We start from the raw sequence: 791 nt of genomic DNA, 5'->3' as shown, positions 1-791 counted from the left end.
CTGGTTGTCGTTTTGAGTTGGGAGGCTGTCTGCCTGAGGGACTCTGTCGAGGAGTGGGTGCTCATGCCTAACTTTGTCTGACCTGGAAACTGCTCTGGCAGCTCAGGAGAGCAGTTCATCGGGTGGCCACGGGGCGGCAGCTGCAAGCGGCTCCTACCTCTGCTCTTCCAGCTCTCCAGACATTTCCCCTCCCTCCCCTGCACCGCCAAGGCCCCCTGCGGTCTCCATCCTATTGCCCGGTTTCTTGGGCTCAGCTGTCTGCAGTTGATGTGGTGGCGGAAGCCAGGCCGGAAGCAGGCATTCTGTGCATCCGCTCCAGACCAGGTGCTTCCTGCCCTACTTGCTCCTCTGCTCGCTGAGAACCCAGGCTGGCGGCTGCCGAGACACCCAATGCAGATGCTCTAGCCCCTCCCCCTGGAGTAGAGAAGTAATAATGTCAAGCGAGAGGCACTAGGGTGGGTAACTGGGTCTTTGCCCAGTCTGCATGGCCACTGAGCCCCTGTCTGGGTGAGCCCACAACCAGATGCAGGGGACAAGCCTCCTGTAGTGCCGGGTTCAGCTCATCTTAGAAGCCCATCCCCCCCCTTTCTTAAAGGCAGTTTCCCTGACTACTGAAACCATGTAGACCAGGCTAGCCTTGAATTCAACTGCTGGGATCAAAGGCATATGCTGACATGCTTGGCCCTTCTGGGAGTTTACAGCTGGGGTCCCAGGATTTTTGTTAACTTTTAAAAGGATTTTTTTCTTTTGACTTTTCCCTGCATGCATGTGTGTACCACGTGCTTGTCTGG

This window comes from Apodemus sylvaticus, chromosome 21 (genome assembly GCF_947179515.1).
Source record: "Apodemus sylvaticus chromosome 21, mApoSyl1.1, whole genome shotgun sequence".
Classification (NCBI taxonomy): Eukaryota; Metazoa; Chordata; class Mammalia; order Rodentia; family Muridae; genus Apodemus; species Apodemus sylvaticus.
This window is presented reverse-complemented; position numbering follows the sequence as displayed.